This window comes from Sus scrofa, chromosome 15 (genome assembly GCF_054392235.1).
Source record: "Sus scrofa isolate SSC_HxYL_T2T_F1_AM1 chromosome 15, Sscrofa_HxYL_maternal_Yorkshire_Landrace_v2.0, whole genome shotgun sequence".
In the NCBI taxonomy this organism is placed as follows: Eukaryota; Metazoa; Chordata; class Mammalia; order Artiodactyla; family Suidae; genus Sus; species Sus scrofa.
The window spans coordinates 116,840,819-116,855,286 of NC_139397.1; the positions used below are offsets into that span (position 1 = coordinate 116,840,819).

General features: G+C 38.5%; 1 protein-coding gene across 7 annotated transcripts in view; it reads left to right on the forward strand.

Annotated features, from left to right (window-relative positions):
- Positions 1-14,468, forward strand: part of PLCL1 (phospholipase C like 1 (inactive)) — a 958,345-nt gene that overhangs the window by 862,697 nt on the left and 81,180 nt on the right. For 2 of the 7 annotated variants that reach the window (XR_014830051.1, XR_014830035.1), the window contains exon 9: positions 13,266-13,344. The exons of the other annotated variants lie outside the window; for them this stretch is intronic. The gene's annotated coding sequence lies outside the window, so the exon portion shown is untranslated. Of the gene's footprint in view, positions 1-13,265; positions 13,345-14,468 lie in introns of those variants that run through there. 7 annotated transcript variants of the gene reach the window in all.

Here is a 14,468-nt window from a genome sequence, read left to right on the forward strand (position 1 = left end):
GTTGTGGAAGCAATGTAGTTTCCTTACTTCCAGTGGAAATTCAATTAAAAATGACTCTTACGTTCAGGAATTATTGGATGCAATACTTTTTTTACCTGCTATTTTAGTTATTATTAAGATTCCTGGGCATTCTAAAAACTTGACTCTGGAAGTTAAGGAAAATCACCTTGCTGACATTTCCATAAGGAATGCTGCCCCTAAAACTACCAGTAGCTGCCAAACCTCTGTAATGATACAAAGGGATATTTCCCCAAATGATAACTTAGAAAAAATGGCTAGAAAATCCGAAAAATTGGCCTCAGAAAAGGAAAAACAAGATTGTAAATTCAACAATTGTTGGTTTGATAAAGAGAAAAATCTCTGGTTTGGATCAAATAACAATCCAGTTCTACTGGAAACTGAAAGTTCCATTCCTCAATACTGTCCATGCATTAAACAAAATTATAGCATTCATGAATCAATATTGGTGGGAAAATTTTTAATAGTGCCACAAAAAATATCTACTCCACTTGTCCCACTTGTCCAAAATACAGCCTTAGGTCTTCCTGTCCATTCTACTCCTGGGCATTTTAAATGGTCTAGTGAATCATTTGAGGTCTGGCAAATGGATTTCATACAACTTCCTCCCTTTGTTGGATATAAATGTGTTTTAGTCATGGTCTGTATGTTTTCATACTGGACTAAAGACTTTCCTTGCAGACAGGCTACTGCTTTGTCTATAGCTAAAGTCCTTTTAGAAAAGATTGTCCTCATCTTAGGAACTTCTCTTGAATTTATAGTAACCAAGGAACTCATTTTACTAGTCAGATACTTTGACAAGTATGTAGTTTTATTGTTGTTGTTGTTATTTTGGCTATGCTTATGGCATATAGGAGTTCTAGAGCCAGGGATCAAACTCATGCCACAGCAGTGACAATGCCAATTCTTAACCTACTGAGCCATGAGGGAATTCGACAAGTCCTTGTTTGGCTGGCCTTACAATACATTCATTGCCTTTACCATCCTCAATCCTCTGGTTTTGTCCAACATGCTAATAGCATTATTAAAACTCAATTGGCAAAATATCTAGAGGACCTCTAAGTACTTTGACTAAAAGCATTGAAGTTCATCCTTCTAAATCTCAGATCCATCTCTTTTGGAACTCATAAACTTTTACCCTTTGAGAGAATCATAAGATGTCGAATTGCACTTGGTTTCTGCCTCTTTTGATCAACAACTTTTAAAGGGAGAGATACTCCAATATTTCAAAGGCCTAATTATTTCTATTAAAAATAACTGTGTTTTGGTGGAGCAATATTTTCACACTGCACTCCTGGCAGAGGAAGACACTTTGCATCACACCTTGCAAACTGGAGATTTTGTCTATTGGAAAAGACACCTCCAGAAAGACTCTATTTGACATCACTGGAAATGCCCCTAGCAGGTATTGCTAACCACCCCTTGTGCCTCCAAACTCCGCGGAACAGATTCTTAGATTGACCTGACACATCTAAAGAAAGAACTGAATCCCAACCAGAACTGCACATCATCTAGTATTCTTCAAGTAAAGATTTTCTGGAATTGAAGTAGATGATGTTGATGACAGTTTTCCTAAGATATCCAGACCAGGCCTGCTGGGTGTATGTCACCCAACCTTTGACAATGATATAATATATCATATCATCTCCAATGCCTGACATCTTGATAACATACTGACTTTATATAAAAAGCAACTGAGAGTCCTCCCTCCTACTCCTCCTTGTGACTCACGTGTGACCACAGTACATTTCTACTCTGTGTACTTTCTCTCCACCTTGAGACACTACACCCAGGAAAGCTCTTTCCTGGCATTGAGAGAAAAAAAAGCCACTAAAACCAGGAAACTTGACTCTTGATCAGTGATGCTTTCAGAAAAAAATTATTGATCAAAAGAGGAAAATGTGAAAATTTTATTAAACAAAAAACTCAAATAGAGTTAGGAGAATAGAGAGGGGAACTCTCATGCCCTGTAAGGATAGCAGAACCTAACAGGGAAGGAGAAAATTTCTTCTGCTTTCCTTGTAGGAACTCAGCCACTGAAAAGCCATGGACTCCTTGTTTACTATAGCCTCCCTACTTCCTTTTCTCCTCTATAAAATATTCCCCTATCTTTGGCATGTAGGGACTTATACATGTCTCACCATGGTTGCAGAACTCAAGTTGCAATTCTCTGCTGATCCTGAATAATTTTTCTTGTTGTTGTTGTATAAATAATTGGCAGTCTTCTTGTTTTAGGTCAACCATAACTGATACTGTGTAAAAGTTGTAATAACAACAGTTGTAATTTATTCAGAATTTATTTTGGGCCAGGCACAAGGAGAATTGTTTTATATATGTAATAGAACGTAAGTGAGATTTTTGCTTTTGTACCAAAGCTGTGATTTAGAATAAATAGAATTAGGTATATTCATATCTATACACATGTATTTAGGGATGGACTTTGCTACAAAATCATTCTTAACTGAAGCTATACATGTTGCAAAAAAAGAACACCTCATCATATTGATGTATCCAGAAACAGGATTATTTTTAAACAAAAGAAGAAGTCCAACAGCAGTAAGTCAAGATTGGTGAAGTTAATCCAGGATGTCATGAAGAACTCAGGAGATCCTTAGTATTCATTCTTATGTTTGTAAGATGCCTTCTGTTCTAGCATTGCGTCTGCCATGCAAGAAGAAGGGAAAATGAGGAAAAGATCTAAAGTTATTGTAATAATGGCCCCAGTGTGTCACACTGCTTTTCCCATGCTGCTTTGAGTGTCACATTGTCACTCTTCCCATAAAGAGATGAGAGTCTATTTCTTCACTCCCTTGAGTCTGATCTACCCTTGTGATTTGCTTTTACTAAGAGAATGTGGCAGAAGTAACATGAGTGCTAAAGCATAGGCCTTATGAGACCTTTTACCTCTGCTCTAATCCTCTTGAGACCCTAGAAATTCATACTGTAAAAAAAAATCCAATAAATCCTACTGAAGGATGAGCAGTCTCACAAAAGTGATATTTGGTGCCTCAGCCAACAGCCAGCACCATTTGCCAGGTATGTAAGTGAGGCCGCTTGGACTCTTCAGCCCAGTCTCACTCTCAGATGACTTCAGCTGCATGCGTGAGTGCAGCCAAGAACAGTCGAAGAACTGCCCAGATTATCAGTGGATAGAATTGTGAACAGCAATGAATTGTTGGCGGCTTACATCAACAAGTTTTGGGTGGTTTGTTACAAAGCATGTATACATGACATACTGGGTGGTGGAACTATTCCTAGGTCAAAAAATTGGGCCTTAATTAATGTATGTTCCCTGCTTCTGCAGCAGAGGTAACTGACAAAATGTGCTTTACTGGATTTCAGAACTTCTGGTAGAATACCTGGCTAGAACCTAAATACACCATCTCATACTTCCATTTCAATGGAGTATGAAAGACTTTTGGTCTTATGGAGAGTGTCCTCTTCATACTGAGGTTATTTTATTGCCTTTCCATGGGATGTAGTAGGGCATGCTTCTTATACTTAAAGCTAAGTTAAAGACTGTAGGTGCCCTTAAGAAGAAATCCCTGGCACCTCATTTCCTGCTTAAATGCTTTCTGAGTTTCTGACCTCCCCAGCTTACTCTGAGGTGAATGTGGTGAAAGAAGGAGAGACTTGTAGACCCAGTTCCTTCAACATGGGAGAAAAGAAAGGGATATTTGACAGACATTATCTGCGTTTTAAAATATAGGTACTGGATCTCCCATGGTGGCTCAGCGGGTTAAGAACATGACCAGTATCCATGAGGATGCGGGTTCCATCCCTCACTTGCTCAGTGACTTAAGGATCCAGCCTTGCCACGTTGCCATGAGCTGTGATGTAGATCACAGATGTGGCTCAGATCTGACCTTGCTGTGGCTGTGGTGTAGGCCAGCAGCTATAGTTCCAATTCAACCCTTAGCCTGGGAACTTACATGTGTTGCAGGTGCGGCCCCCAAAATACAACTGTGTGTGTGTGTGTGTGTGTGTGTGTGTGTGTGTGTGTGTATTATACTAATAGAAAATTTGAGGTAAAATAAGGAGATGAGGTAAATAAGCTCAGGAGATCATTTCCATTGAAAAGTTTGTTACTCACAGTTCCCAGAAGGAGGAGGGCATGCTATGCCAGGAAAAACACATGAGGAAGAACCATGGGGCAAAGGGAGAAGGGGAAACTGTGGCAAAGTGGCTTGATTGTGGTTTATGTTGGAAAGAACAGGTGAGGAAGGACAATCAGGCTTAGATTGGCTAGTAAATAATTTCACAGGCCGTGGTGTATAGGGACTGTTCCCAGTTGTCTAGTACCTGGCCCTGGGGCAGAAAAGGCAGGTGTTTAGTCACCCAAAATGTGGGTACCTAATAAAAGATGGGTATGGACACTTTTGATTGGTTTGTATTTGAAGAGCACACCTCTGGGAGTAGGGGAGGTGAGGCAAGGGAAGGAGCAGGAGGAAAGGGAGGGGGCAGGAGTAAGGGAGGCATGAGGTCAAGGCTAAGTGACTCCAGCATATTATCGGATTGTCTGGAACAAGACAAGTCTGGCATATCCATGTGGGGCAGATGTTAAAGCATCAGGTTTAAAGAAACTGGAAATGGCTAACACACCCTGAGGACTGGAAGTATCTACTTTCAGGTCCCAGGCTTTCCAAGAAGCAGCGCAGGTGAAAGAGGACCAGGTGCTGTGCTCCAGCATCAGGCAGAGAAGCACTGGGGCAATAGAGCAGCCTCCTTCTCTCCCTACAGACACTAAGACACCAGAGCAGAATCGCACTCTCCCTTAAGGGTGTGGAAGGAGAGACACTCTGGAAGTAGCCAGGTTCTAGAGGCTGAAAAGGTTAGGAGACAGATAAAGAAAGACACTGACAAAGTGTAAGGGCACATCATTGCTCCTGCTTTCACGGGGTCCACTCCAAGTTCAGCTTTGAATTGAATGTGAAATGATGAGATTGAAGTTTTAACATCACCAGGAATGAGATTTATATGCTGATATATGTACTATTCTGATGTACTAAAATGTATGTTACTCTGTGACCAAATGTGACTTTAAAGTTAAAGAATGTGTCTATGATGTCACCAAAGGAACTGCCACAAGTTAGAGTGATAATTATGGAAAAAAGTTAAATTGATTCATATTTACGCACCAGTGTTATAAATCAGTTCTGCATGCATCACAATCTCGGTTAGTCCTAACAGCAGCCTTAGGAGGGAAATACTATTAAATCTATTTGACAGATGAGGAAAGTGAGGGGCAGAAAGGTGAACTAAATCGTCTGAAGTGGTAAAGCTGAAATGTAAACTCAGGTGTCTGATACCAATGCCTGAATTCTTAAGTCCTAAACCTATGCCAGTACATTTTGAATCTTGCTCTTTGATTTTGTTACTTATATTGTGTTTTGAATTTACATGTTCTTTTTTTTCCCCCTAAAGATTTCATTTTCTTTCCTGAGTAATTAGATAAAGGGTTGAGAGAGTGTCACTTTTCTGACACGCAATTGAAGGGGCAGGTGTCTGTGGCACTCAGATGTGAGCTCAGGGGTTCAGACTCCTTCTACCTGTCTTTGTTCTAGTTTGTCATATTGCCTCCTTAGTTTGAGTCATTGTTATCATCTGTTAATTTCTTTCTTTCTTTTCTTTTTCTCTTTTCTCTCTCTCTCCTTCCCTCCCTCCTTCCCTCTCCCTCCCTTTCTCTCTCTCGTTCTCTTTTTAGAGCCATACCCACAGCGTATAGGGGTTCCTAGCTATGGGTCATATCCTGCTGGCTTACGTCACAGCTACAGCAACGCGGGATCTGAGCCTACATCTGTGACCTTACCGCAACACCTGTTCCTTAACCCACTGAGCAAGGCCAGGGATCGAACCTGCATCCTCATGGATGCTACTCAGATTTGTTTCCACTGAGCCACAACAGGAACTCCTGATCTGTTAATTTCAACCAATCTTCTTCACAAGTAGGAAACAGATTCATAAATACCAACCTTTGGTAAAATGTAAGCCAGGAGCCAAGAAAGCAGGAACTAACTCTTAATTCTGCCCCAACCAGCTGTGTAGCTTCGGGCAATTTCCTTAGCAGTTTTGGTTCCAGTTTTTCATGTATAAATTGAGAGGTTGTGACTAAATGATTCCTAGGGTTCCTTTTAGTTTTAACTTTTCAAACCAATGTGACAAAGTCTGATCTTCTTTCTATAAGATTATTATTAAGTACATTTTCCTGAAAATTGTTTACCTTTATTCTGCATAATGGAAGATATTATGAGAAAAAGAATGTATACATATGTATAACCGGGTCACTTTGCTCTACAGCAATAATTGACAAAACATTAATCAACTATAATAAACACTGAAAAAATATAAAAATAAATTTTAAAAATTATATATATAAATATATAATAGTCCTAAAGGAAACTAGGAAATGACATCAACAGGCCCCTCACTCTTTCCCGAACCATTTGAGAGATGATAAAACTGAAACCCACAAAGGATGAATAATTTTATAATAACCTTTACATATATATAAATTTAAATTACTTCTCTTATAGCACTAGAGGATAGCATTTTGTCTACTCTTCTTTGCATCCCTGTCATCCACAGGGCAAGTAAAAGAAACACTGAATCAGGTATGAAGTATGTCAACGGCTAGGATTCAGTTTCGTTTCAAAAAAACATTTCATTGAAATGATTAAATCATTTTTCTAAAAAAAAAAAAATGACAGGATGCATCATCTGTCGGGAAGGAAGTGTGTTTTGGTTGCCACTTGAGAACTTCTGTTAAGGATTGTCCAAGGCATGTGTTAGGAGAGGAAGGCACACTTCCTAGGTCACTGAGCATTTGCCGCTGAACATATGCTACCTCACGATGGCATTCAGCCACAGCTTCTTATTCCATGGGGATCTGAATATTTTATGGATATTCTGAATGGTAAGATAATTGATGATAGAACACTGGGGAAAAGAACCGATAGCTTTTTTGTTGGTAGCATTTATCAGATTGTCAATTAAATGCTTGTCATGTGGTTAAAGGAAAAATATTTATTGCGGCAGCAGACATCAAGACAGACCTTCAACCAAAAGTGTGGTACACGTGAGGAGGCTCAGAGATCCACGCCTTCTAGCATGACTCACTGCTCTTTTGTGTTCGCTGAAAGTGCTATAATATACACATTTAGCAACAAAGGTTAGGGTTGCTTATCTTCTTTAAAGTTTACTGGGAAGAGAAAGGAAAGTGCTGGTGTTTGTTTATAGAGTTAGGAGGCTAATTTACTAAGTGAAATATTAGCTGTCTCAAATCATTTTGGGGAGGTGGCAGGGTATAAAAATTTTACAGCCTTGAAATATTTATGTGCAATATACCCAAGAGAACTATTCACTCTTCCAATAAAAGAGGTATTAAGGTGCTTCTCATCTCCAGGAATTGTCTAATTTTTATTTGCTGGAAGTCAGTTAAATCCCTTGCTAAATGTTCCCACAGTGCTTTATACTCAGCCTTGCTAAGATCCTCAGATCTCTCATAATGACTTATATTTTGCACATCTTTCTCAGTAGAGTACAAACTCTAGAAAGCAGAAATCATGCCTGCCTCATTCATGTCTATAACTGGGAATGCCAAGCGCTGAACTTGTGACAGAATAGGAATCCGTAAGTATTTGATGGCAAATCAATTGTGACCTGAGAGTTTTCTAAAATATACAACCTTCAGGGATGAGGCAGTTAGTTGCTAGCACTTGCCTTTGCTAAAGTTCTTCCTCAGAGTCCTCCAATGATAGAAAATGCTATATTATTTTTCAGTGCAACGATAGTAATATTAAATCAAAGGCCTATTCAGAATGTGAAAAAAAAAAGTTTTGATCTCTTCAGAGCATAGAGGAGAATGCTCTGAGATCTCTAAATCATTTTATAGTGAAGAGCTTAGCTAGTTTAGAAGTAATGGGTAGGGAGTTCCCTGGTGGCCTAGCAGTTAAGAATCCTATGGTGTCACTGCTGCAGTGAGGGTCGCTGCTATGGTGAGGGTTCGATCCCTGGCCCAGGAACTTCTGCATGCCGTGGGTGCAGCCAAAAAGAAAGGGTAAGTAAATATCAGTCCAAAAACTGTTTTCCATGACACTGGATAATGGACTTTTTCATATTTTTTTAAAAAATCATCTGGCCAGTTGTTTTGGGACTATTCACATATCATAATGTGGTCATGTTTTTGTACTAGAACTAATTTGATTATTAAAAAACTTAGTTCTCTAAATTTCAGGATCTATATCTCTAATCTGTGGGTGTACTTGAATCTCTTTTTATGGCCGCATCCGTGGCACATGGAAGTTCCTGCGCCAGGGATTGCATCTTGGCTGCAGCAACTGTGACCAGCACTACTACAGTTGGAGTCTTAACCCACTATGCCACAGTGGGAACTCCTGTACGTGAATCTTACTGGTGACTTTCTGTTGATACTTTTGTCAATGTTGTGCCCTCTTTAGAAAGTTTGATGGCAACTCAAATTTTTATTGCTTTCACAATGCCAGACACATGAAACAGGCTTAAAATTACAGTTTGCTAAGTAACCTTTTAAAATAATCTATAGATAGAAATAATCCACTAATAATATCCTGAGACGCTGCCTCTTTGCCATGCATTTTGGCAGCCTTTAGGTCACGTTCTGTGGGTCACAGCTCTCGCAAATGCCAAATATGGTCCTGAAAGCTGGGGCTGTGGTGGATTTAACAAGTCCCAGTCTTTTTACAGAAACCAAATTCAAAGACATTGTCACGATTTCTGGAGCAGCAACTGAGAGTCACTTACTATTGAAAAGAACTGGTGCCAGGGGACCAACTTCATTCCCTGAAATCAACTAACAATTTTTAGTCTGCTTATTCTTTCTCAGCTCCCTCACCCTAAATTACAGAGCTTTCCTTTCTTTGGCAACTGCTTAAAAAAATGACATCAAACCAGGCGGCCATTCAACTCATGTCTTCAACGTGTGCTTATTAACCATATTTGAAAAGAAGACACAGGCGACCTCAGTTGTGTAATGATAACTCCTGAATATCTTGGTTCACATGGCTTTCACTAGCTAAGAAACTTTTAAATATCCAACATCGCTTTTTGGATTTTTTTTTTTTTTTTTTTGCTTTTTTTTTTTTCTAGGGCCACTCCCATTGCATATGGAGTTTCCCAGATTAGGGGTCGAATTGGAGCTGTTGCTGCTGGCCTACGCCACAGCCACAGCCACAGCCACACCAGATCCGAGCTGTATCTGCAACCTACACCGCAGCTCACGGCAACGCCGGATCCTTAACCCACTGAGCGAGGCCAGGGATCAAACCTGTAACCTCATGGTTCCTAGTCAGATACGTTAACCACTGAGCCACGATGGGAACTCTGGATTTTTTTTTTTTTTTAACATATCACAAACTGTCTTGGCCTCACACCACATGACCAATTATTCCACCAGATTAAGGGATGAGGGTGAGGGATATATGTTATTTAATATTAAAAATCCATTACAAAATTGATGCAAAATTAAAAGCAAGCTTGCCTTTTTAAATCATAATAGCCTTATAACTGTTCTACTAGGAACAAATGTTTGTTGAATATCCTTATTGTCAGCAGCAGGTTCACTTCCTCCATTAGGTAACTGCATAAGACAGTACTGTTCTAATCTTCATCTGACAGATAAGGAAACATGATCAGAGAGAGTAAGTGTCATGTTTAAACTCTCACAACTGGAAAGTGTTGAAACATAACCTGTCTGATGCTAGGGATTTATTACTATGCTACAAAACTAAGATTTTATAGACATTGGGAGAAGAATTTGTTTTGAACAATATTAAATACAACAACCCATTCCAGTTTCAAAAAGTAAGTTATCGAGATCTCAAGTAGATACTACACAACCACGAAGGCTTTTCCACAAGGTGGAAAATTGAGGACAGATTTTTTTGATATATTAATAAATAATATTTTATGGCTACTATAGAGCCCAACACAAAGCCCAAGAAATATGAATATACATATAAAAAGTAATTTCAGGTGTTCTGTTGTGGTTCAGCAGGTTAAGAACCCAACTAGTCTCCATGAAGATATGGGTTCAATCCCTGGCCTCACTCAGTGTGTTAAGGATCTGGCATTGCTGTGGCTGTGGTGTAGGCTGGCAGCTGCAGCTCTGATTCGACTGTTAGCCTGGGAACCTCCATATGTTGTGGGTGCGGCTGTAAAAAGAAAAAAAAAAAGTACTTTCACATTTTGAGTCATCACTATTATGGTAACAGAATAAGCAGTGTATGATGTTTGGCATGTATTAGGAGCAGGGAGGAAGCAGATGTATTATCCATGTCAAGGGATGTGAACCAGGAAGTCTTGAAATGTTAAAAAAAAAAAAAAAAAAGACAGTGTCTGGATTAAGTGCTGAGTTACCTTCTACACAGCAGGTTTGGGAGACAGGAACTACACAGGTGCTCTGGATGCTTTTAGAAATGGCAGCAAATGGAAGGTTGGAAGGATTATCTTCATCAGCTGTGAGCAATAGCTTTTTAGATGTGTTCCAGCCCTCGTGCTGCATAACGATGAAACCACCCAGACTATTGTAAACCACACTGCATTCGCCAGACCGTCACCCTTCAGTAAAAATCTCTTCTTTCTACTCCTTTCATACTCAAGCACATTTCCTAATGCAGATGTTTTCAACCAGACTCATCATCATCAGGATAATCCTAGCTCTTATTTTCAAAGGACTCCATGCTTTTCCTCTCCACTCAGCCTTAAATGTCTTTCTATGGTATAATCCCATCCTTTCTTCAGAATACTGGTGTCACTGATGCAAACCCACCTTCCAGTCCCCAGGAACTGTTTTGCTTTTTAGCGGCTCCTTTTTAGTGCACCTTCCATCACTGCTTCTCCCTGGGATGTGTAGGTACATACTCTTCAAAGTGTTTGCTTGACCTTGCCTTTGCTGTTGTTCCCTTTAGTCATTGGACTTCTCAACCTGGAATTAATCATACACAATGACTCCATGTTTCACTTAACCCTCAGTGTCCTGATCACGCCATCCCAGCCTTCTTGTGGCTTCTGGTCAAATCACTTATTGAACCATAACTCTTCGTCGACTGCCTCATTGTTAGATCAGTGTCTTTCCTTGCTCATTCCCTATATCATAGGTGTAACATGTGCTATTAACTATTAATGCCCTTTCTAAAAATCTCACCTGATATATTTTTCTGATATCATCTTTGGCTGACTCATTTATTATTGACCTATCTGATCATCCATTTATTTATTTAGCAAACACTTATTAAAGATCCACTTGGTGCCATTATAGCTAAGAAATGCAGATACAAAAAGCTGGCCCAGTGTAAGCAGGAGACAAAAAGTGAAATAGTCATAAATGAGTATGACAAATTCATCAAAGAGCCATGGATAGGTTTCTACAAAGTGGACTCTGATCAACTTAGAGAAGTAAGGGAATGCTTCTGAGAGGAGGAGACACTGGGGCTGCTATGATGATCAAGCTTTACCCAGTCCGAAAGGGAAGTAATATCAAGGTTGGGGAGCAGTGGGAGAGGTGGCAAGTCCTTCAATGAGGCTGGAAGATAGGTGACTGGGTGATGGTCACAGGAGCTAGAGCCGGCTGGAAATATATGATCACCATGTAAATAGCATTTTCTGGCAGGTTATCGAGTTTGGAAATCATCCTGAAGCTATAAAGCATTTTGGCCAGCGGAGTTGACATGATCAATTTGTGGCTTAGAAATATTTTTCTGGCATCAATGTGTAGAATAAATTGGAAGAGGGCAAGACTTCCTTTACTTAGCTTCCTGCATTTCCTCTGTTAAGGAAATTCCTCATGACCTCTGGTGTTATTTCACATTCTTTTTCTGGAAGACTGTATCTACTAATGTATAGTCTGTTATTATTCTCATAATAACCAGTTGACTATTAAATATTATTTTCTGCCTCTGACCTTGCTCCTGAATAAGGTCCATTCTACTTGTGCCTGCTTTAAGTCATTTCCTCTATAATGGTGCTGTGTTCCAAAATCAGCTGGGCTTCACAGCAATGGGGATGTCACCTCCTTTCTTTTATTCCATTTATCAGGGTTGACAGCTTTCTATTTTTCTATTTTTTTTTTTGGTGTTTTTTTCTTTCCTTTGCATTCCCATTCTTATCAATGTAACAGATCTGGTGTTGTTTATCTAGATTATTAGTAATGACTCTTTTTTTTCTTTTGTGGCCACCTCATAGTGTATGGAGCTCCGGAGCCAGGGATCGGATCTGAGCCACAGTTGCGACCTATGGCTACAGCAATGCCAGATTCTGTACTGAGCCACTGCGCTGAGACAGGGATCAAACCTATGTTGTGGTGCTAGAGAGAGGCCACTGATTCTGTTGCACCACAGCAGTAACTCCTAATAATGATTGCTTTTTTTTAATGGGAGATTTTTTTTCTATTATTTATTTATTTTTTTAGGCCTGCACCTGTAGTATATGGAAGTTCCTGGGCTAGGGGTCAAATCGGACCTGCAGCTGCTAGCTACTCCACAGCCACAGCAACACAGGATCTGAACCACATCTGCTACCTACATTGCAGCTTGCAGCAACACCGGATCCTTAACCCACTGAGCAAGGCCAGGGATTGGACACCCATTCTCATGGATACTATGTTATGTTCTTAACATGCTGAGCCACCATGGTAACTTCCTAATAACAACTGTTAACGAAGTCTCTTTACTGTTTCCTCATCTTGTTCATTTTTGTTACATATACAGTAATATTACACTATAGAGTATATATATATATATATATATATATATATAAATGAAAAACAGCATGCACACAAAGCATATAAAACATTTTACAGATTAGAAAGCACAAAATGGGCATGCATGGTTTCTCCCAGCAAGGTTAAGACACAAAGTGTTATCAGTAAGTTAGAAATTCCCTGTGTATGCCTCTCCAATCTCATCTCCTCTATCCTCCACCCAAAGTAACCATTATCTCAAATTTTATATTTATTAGTCCCCTCCATTTCTTTATATTTTAACTACCAGTGTATATATAATATTTAAAGAAAACATTCTATAGAATGAATCATAGTATATATTTTCATGGGTGACAATTTCTTTCATTTAATGTCACATATATTAGATTCATCTAATTTGGTGTATGCAGTAGTAACTTTATCTTCACTGCTAGTAATATCTCATCATATGAATTTACCTAAGTTTGCTCCTCTATTCTAATTCTTGTTCATTTTTTCTTTATATTCCAAACAGTGCTCTTCTAGATATCCTCATACAAGTTTTGAGGTGTACTTGTGCAGGCGTTTCTTCTGGAAAAAGAAAATGCTGAATTGTAAGATTTGTGCATGTTCAGCTTTGCTGATTAATGTTAATCAGCTTTTTAATTTGTTTATATCAATTTACATCCCTATCAGAGTTTTTCTGGTTCTACATCCTTGACAATTTATATTGTCCAATTAAGAAAAAAATGTTTTTGCCACTCTGGTATGTGTGAAACTGTGTCACATTATGATTATAATTTGCGTCTCTCTGTGACTAATTAGATTAAGCATCTTTTCATATGTTTATAAGCCATTTGAACTTTCTTACCTATGAAATTCCTGTTTAATTTACCAATCTTTCTATTGGTTGTTTACAGTTTTCTTATTGATTTCTAGAGGTCCTTTATATATTGTAGGTTATGATACTTTGCACATTATATTCTTTTTGGCTTATTTTCATTATTATTTATTTTTTTCTATAAAGAGTACATGTTACCAGTAAATTTTTTAAAATTATTTTAAAATGAAGGTAAAGATTAGAAATTTCATTTATAAGAGCATTAGGTTCTTAGCACTTGACACACTAGGACAAAAAAGGGTGTTAACAATTCCAGTATGTTGAACAAATACCAGTTTAAAAAAAAAGATATCAACATATCTATGTTCAAGGTAAACATCTAGAGATTAACTTCTTTTTTATCTTTTGAAACCTTGAGACTATGAAAAGACATTTTAATAATGCTAGTTAGAAAACTGCTCTACCAAATATTAAAACTATTTATGGTATCCATAACTGGCAAGACTTTGTCACTAGCCCAGGAACATACATTTTTATCACTAGACATCAAAAAAATTTTTACTATACCTTAAAATAAATAAAATATTTTTACTTTGTTGCATGTATTTTTAATAGAATTAAAAAAAAAATTTCATCCACACCAGAAGTTGTGGGCCGAGCTGGTTTTCTCCTGCATACAAGAGCCAATTGTGCACATTGTTTTCCAATTCCATATTCAAATATCGTATTGGCAGCATGCAATTGGCAATAGAGAGTGTGTTTACACTGTGGAAATTGGAAAATGCTTCAAATCACAGAGTTTTTTTTTTCCCCCCAGATGGTCAGTTTTTAAAATTTACCAACATACTACTGCTCACCTACCATTCTGTAGAAATCATCCTTGTTAAGGTCACTCAT